We start from the raw sequence: 6,237 nt of genomic DNA, 5'->3' as shown, positions 1-6,237 counted from the left end.
TCTTCTGCTCTTTTCTTTTGCTCTTTCGGTTTCTGTTCTCTCTGGTCGTTTGCATGCTCAGCACAAAACACCACTCTCTCTCTCGCACTCTCTTTCAAGTGGGTGGCTCTCGCTCTCCCTCTCTTTGCACCACTTGCAAATTGATTGCATTTCAATGAAGTTTCTGCGAGGCAGCTAAAAATAGCGTCGTGCGGGGGAAATCTCTAGCATGGGAGGCGGGCGCATTCCAAGTGCAACAGCAGCAACAACAACAGCGATTCCAAATGCCATCCATCCATCTACAAAAAAAAAAAACAAAAAAAAAAACAAAACGGGTTTTGGCCAGAAGCGTGCCGGCGGCGGCGTCTCTACTATAAAGTACTCCTCTCTCGGTCGCGCGTCTAACTGAAACCGAAATGACTCGATATTTTCCCCATCGATCGAATAGGGCTGGGTCTGCTGGGGGTGTCCCCCAGGTGGAAATGGACCTACAACTTGGGTAACTCCAGCGAACGGCGAACTGGGGCGTTACCCAAAACCAGGTACCCGCTGGGGAGCGTATCGGGCTATTTTTAGCCATTTAAGGGATCATTAGATCATGCCTGGAAAAGATCGTCAATCATTTGGTCAAGCAAATGATCTGGCGATTGGGGAAGTGCCTTCAGATTTAACACAAATGAGTTTCTTTGGGAATTGTGGGGCTGCCTTTCAGAACCGTGCGGCAAGGACCGCTTCATTACTTTTATACCCGATATTCAGTATATCCCTAATTTCTTCGTCTATTGGATGGATATACATACATATGTATATAGGAAATCATTCACAAAATCTTGAATTTTGCCTGGCATCCTGGCATTACTTTTAGGCCTTATTTATAAACCCTTAAGAACGTCCAATATACATATGGTTTCGATTCAATGTTAGATTTGGTTGGAATAGATAGATAATTACAATAATTGTGAGCCATGAGTCACCAATCAAAATGATTCATCAGAGCGGACTACGTACCAAGTGCATCCATCCATCCATCCATTTGCATTCCCTTGTGAAATGCAAGGTGCTCGTGTGGCGAGTCCCAAGGGGTGTACATATGTATCTCTCTCCACCGGTAGGGCCGTAACTGTGGGCACTGCCCGAGAAGTAGCGAAGTGCGACTACGAGTCGATCGAGGTTCTGGGTTCTCTGGGGCCTCTGTCGATCAACAGGTTTGCCTGCCTGACGGGCCATTTACTACTCGGCTTGATTTTTTCCCGCTATTCAAAGTGCCACCAGCTGAAATAAATTAATTGCTTAATTGTTTGTTGTTGCCGCTGCTGCTGCTGCTGCCGCTGCTGCTGTGTTTGAGATGAAATTTGCTTTTAATTAAGAAACTCTCCACGAGGAAGGCGAGACTCTCCAACCTTCGCTGTGCTGCCTGTGCGTGGGAGGGGGGTTGCCTCTCTGTATCTGTATCTGTATCTGTATCTGTATCTGTATCTGTATCCGTATCTTTGAGTGTCGTATCTATTTGTTTTATTAGACCAAAGTCGTGCACTTTGTTAACGAAAGCCTGGCTGACTGACTGAAACGCGTTCTGCGTGGGATTCTCGAAGACAACTATGTATATCGTCCGCTGTTTTTGTTATTTAGCGTTTTGGCCAATTCTAAAACTGGTTTGCCAGCAAGGAGTCGGCCGACAAAACGAAATCGAATGGATGTTGAATCACACAACAAAAGCAAAGAGCTTAGCAATAAAAAGTAAGAACTACGAAATTTAGAATTGTGTCCATCGCCAGCTGCTCTTTTTTTGGGGGGGTCACACTCTTAGGGATTTCCTCTTGAAACGCAAGCCGTCTTGTTGCCCAACGCATTGAAGTGCTTGACCTGAATACCTCACCAGTGTCCAAGGGTCTCCAGTGCTCAGGGTCCAGTGAAAACTTCCCAGGGAAAACTTTCAATGCAAAGACGGAAACCAACCACTTTGCATCCCTCTCTCTCACTCCTTCTCTCGCTCTCTCTCTCCCTCTCTTTCCACTATCTTTTGGTTTGGGATTTCATAATCGAAATGAAAGCCGAAAGGCTGGGTGATGTTTCGAAATCGATGTTTCGGTTACTCGCATTTCCTCAGACCAATTTTTGTTGCAGCGGATCCTAACTCTACAAATACGTATGTATCTAGTATCTATGTATCCATGTACCCATGTGTATGTGTAAGGTGGCTTTGCCCTTTTCCAAGCCTCGTCTAACGGGACTCAGGCCCTGACGGACCCTCCACTCACAACGAGCGAGACGTCTTCGCCTCCATCTCCATCTTTCTGTACATGTTTCTCTTCGAGCAGTTTTCTCACACTCCCAAGCGGGCACAAAGAAAAGCTGACTCGAATGAGGAGTTGGTGCTGCGGGGGGCAAAGGTGAAGAGGCTGCGGTGAGAGGTGCACAGCGGGAAAAAGTTGGCTTGGCGTATACCCTAGCAGAGATCGTTTAATAGAGTTTTTGACTTAGAGGCTTTCAGCACAGAAAACGAAGGATTATTACGATATCTCTCTGTTATACAGCTTGCCGATGACTATATTGTGTAAATGCCATCGCACAGTGGGCGGAATGACCCATCTGGCGGCATTAAGAGATTTAAGAGATATCGCTATGAGATTCAAGACTTTACGGATGGTATAGGGCCGATCGGTCAAAAATGTCTAAGTCTTATGATACGAAATTCATATCAATCGAGTTTTATACCAATTCAGGTAACCATCAAATTCTAACAACAAATTCTCATTCTTTCCGATTCAGTGAGTATTCTATTCGATAGTTCAGCTATGGAAAACAGCAATGCTTCATGCATCATGAAAATAATCGTACTACTTGTAGTCGTTAATCAGCGTTCAGCAGAAATATCGTAAGAAATCGATCACTAATCCGTGATCAATAATTTTTCTTGAGATGGAAATTTTGCTAAAAACGAAAAATATATAGGTACAACGACTTAAAATATGTTGTAATAATTGATCTTCAAGTGTATTAAAAGCTTCGGTTTTTTTTTTCTTTTTTTTTTCAAAGCCATTCAATTTAGATGAAGGTTTATAAGGCTCCATGTTAAACATTTAGCCTTGATTGTACCGGATATAAGTATATATATTTCTTATATATGCAAGATCGGACAGCTAGTGACCTCTCGCTTCAACAATACTTCTACAATACTCCTATTTCTCCTGCTCTCATGTGCATGTCTTTCAATCGAAAAAAAGAACAGAATTAAAGACACCAAAAGCCAACGATCATAATTACGTGGCTAACCTTAAGAGTTGACACAAATCCGGGCTGGAGCCCGTTCCCAGCAATTAACTTCAAATGACACCAAATGCCACCGAGGCACGCCACCAAAGCCAGGGCCCCACAGAGCCACAGCAGTTGTCGAGTCGCTGGGGCGCCGCCCACCAGCCCGCCACCAAGCCGAGAGGAATATCGCAAGTGAACGGCAACTTTGATGACGCCCACAAGGCGACAACAACCATAGATGATGATCATCAATGCTGGGTATATGGGCATGGGGCATGGGGCATGGAGCATGGAGCATGGAGCATGGAGCAGCTTTCGGTTTATTTGATCAGCGAGTGTACGACTAGCATTCCATTGATTTGTAATAAAAGGGAAGATCGATTGAAGAAAAGAGACAGAGAGAGAGAGAGATACAGAGAACGGAGGAAGTCTTACAGTGGTGTAATTTTTCCGAGATGTATCTGACAGCTACACAATCCATTCACACATTCGCACACTCCCCTTGAAGTGCAATTGAAATACTGTGTGAAATTTTTGCAGCTCAAGCCTTGCCTAAAGTACAGTGATAAACCGCTTAAGCGGAAATCAAGTCCATCCAGTACTAGTGGTATAAATATTTAATAGATCCGTGTAGATCTGTGTAGATGGTAGATGGGAGCCCCTTCTGTGCGATACAACTCCATCTATTAGTACACGCTTCGCCTTGCCTTTGTGCCTTTTTGCAGCCCCTTCACTCCTCAGTACTGCTCCACCCCTCCACCCCACCCCTCCACTGGTCCCCATCCAACCCCTTCTGGGCCGCACTTTGGTTCGTGGCTCATTCAATTCAAATACTTCGTGATTTCGTCAGCCCGATTTTGCTGTTGCTGCTGCGGCTGCGGCTGCTGTTGCTGCAGCTTATTCGAGGCCATTGAGAGTGGCAGACGGGGCAGCGGGGTGTCGGGGAAGATAGCTGAAAGTACGACTTGAACTGCTCTTTGGCGATGCAGCTGGACAACGACGGCGTTTGCTGTCAAGAGATTTGCAGTTGCTTGATACCCTGTAATTGTAGAGCATCAGTCGGTATATAGATTACATATAAATCTATGCAGCAGACGTATGGAAGTCTTTTTGATATACAGCCAGAGAAAAAGCACTGAGAACGGATTAATTACTCCTGCATTTTCAAATGTATAGCAGTATATTTTCCTTCAGTCGTTCCTATTTGCCAGCCAGAGGCATTTGACATTGTCGGAGATCAGTTCCAAAATCAATCAATTGAGTTATTCTAATTTCGTATCCGTTCAAAAACAATGTGTATTTTTAAATAGATAAAATATATTTTATATTTAAATTAATTATATAGTAGTTCATTTTTCGAATAAATATATTTCCTAAAAATGGAATATTATAATTGTTTTAAAGTGTTTTAGATTTACATTAAATACAAGCCGCATTAAAAAGACTCTCATATATTTTTAATATATTTAATTGAATTTCTGTTTCATTTCGCTATGTTAGTACCTGAAAAATGAAAATTTTCTTTCAAATATGGGTGTGTGGGGTTCAGATTATTACTATATATATTATTTTACATTACTTCATTTTAGTTTATTGCCTAATTTTGTCGAATCAAAATAAAACCAAGTTCTCTCCAAATTTGTACAATAAACCAAAAGCAACAGCATTGATAACCAGAAAATGCTGAAGGAAGATCCAGGCAGTTCTCTATACTTCTCTATAAACCAAGATTTGTCTGCATCCGTTATGTTATGGGAAATCAACATCATGCTCAAGCCGAGAAGAGTGTTTCGAGTACGGGGTATCACTTTGACGGGAGAATCGACTATGGCTATGGTTAACTTTGGTTTCTGTTTTGGTTTGTTGCTTTTGGTTTGTGTGTATTTTGTTGTTAGTGTGGTGGCGTGATGACCTTGAGCCGCTCTTTTCAGCCAAGTGGCTTTGTGTTGGCCAAGTGTCTGTCTGTCTGTCTCTCTGTCGGTCTGTCTTTATGTCTCTCCGAAGGTGTTACCCAGTTCCAGTTACTTCTGGCAGCTCTCCGCCGTGTGCATTCTACGAGTATCTATATCGCAATGAGAGACACGCGGAAAGAGAGGGAAGGGGTAAAGAGATTGAGAGAGAGAGTGAAGGAAAGTCGGTAAGAAAAATCAATGGCAGCAATGAACCTTCTCTCAGTATGCCCTTCCATTTTATACTCTATTTCTTGACAGAACTTCCATTTTGAATGGGAATCTTAGCTACGAAACACTTAGTATCTTAAATTGGCAGTGAGTCCCCAAATGATTGAACAAACAAATATTTACTTGGTCTCTGCTCTGTGTATCGGATGCCTGATTTCCGTGAGTACCCGGGGAGGGGATGGCTTTCCATTCCACTATTTCTGAGCGATGCGCGATATACATACATATGTACATATGTACTTATTTCTATCCCGAAAAAATGCAGATAATCAGAGCCGCACCTACACTTCCATCATCCACCGATCGTGACCAGTTCCAGCCTCCAACGCTGTTGCATGTTAGTCGAACAACAGTGGCTGAAGTTGACTGGACCCCATCAGGATCCACATATAATTCAATCACCGAAACAAAAGTCCCCGAAGGCGGCAGACAAAACAGCGCTTTTGTGGCATATGTTGCCACAAATCCCGCCCCGACTGCACTTCGGAACACGCTCAGGGCACCCACCGATCCTGTCAAGCTCAAGCCTGTTTTAAGCTCAATCCTTCAGAGACTTGGAGCTAGGATCACGGCGCCTTTAAGCTCGAACCATTCAAGCCTCGGGTCCAAGTATCCAAAGACTCGAAAAAACACATTGATTCCGTACGTTTCCAGTGTCCCAGAAACCAGAAATCTAGGGCTGGTGCTGGTTCATCGCTCGACCAAAAATGCTCAAGGCAACCGTAGTTTACCCGGACTCAAATCTAATATTGATGGCGAAGAAAAAACCAAAGACAGAATTCAGACTAAGAAGCCTGCCCAAACTCCTTTGAGGTCAAGCCGT

This window comes from Drosophila persimilis, unplaced genomic scaffold (genome assembly GCF_003286085.1).
Source record: "Drosophila persimilis strain 14011-0111.01,24,50 unplaced genomic scaffold, DperRS2 tig00000000-arrow-pilon, whole genome shotgun sequence".
In the NCBI taxonomy this organism is placed as follows: Eukaryota; Metazoa; Arthropoda; class Insecta; order Diptera; family Drosophilidae; genus Drosophila; species Drosophila persimilis.
The sequence above is the reverse complement of the archived record's forward strand: the minus strand, read 5'-3'. Positions refer to the sequence as shown.